The sequence below is a fragment of the Aptenodytes forsteri genome, unplaced genomic scaffold (genome assembly GCF_000699145.1).
Source record: "Aptenodytes forsteri isolate BGI_AS27 unplaced genomic scaffold, ASM69914v1 Scaffold149, whole genome shotgun sequence".
NCBI lineage: Eukaryota > Metazoa > Chordata > Aves > Sphenisciformes > Spheniscidae > Aptenodytes > Aptenodytes forsteri.
The window spans coordinates 338,781-339,178 of NW_008795560.1; positions in this window are offsets into that span (position 1 = coordinate 338,781).

The following is a 398-nucleotide window of genomic DNA, read 5'->3' on the forward strand; positions in this document are numbered from 1 at the left end:
CGCCGGCCGCCAGTCCACTTGAGATATTTTGAGCCGGGCGCCAGGGACGTGCAGGCCCCCGGCTATTTCAGATGCTGTGCGTGCTTGGAGGGAGTGGGAGGAAGCAGGCAGGGAGGCGGGGAGAGAGGCTCTGCCTCAGAGTGGGTGGGAGATGTCTGATGGCAGGGGCCAAAGCTTTCAGCCTGCTTCTGTTCTGTCCCACTCAGGGTGAGGAGAACCCCCCCGTCTCTCCAGACCAGGGGCTGGAAGCCTGCACCCCATGAGCCGCCCCTCACTTCCACTCCTGACACCCTTTCTCCTGGTCCCACTGCTCAGACCATGCCGTCCATCCAGAAACACCGGGAGCAGGGTTAAGGCAGAGACCGGCAGCTTTCCATGGGGCTCGTGCTGCCAGCCCG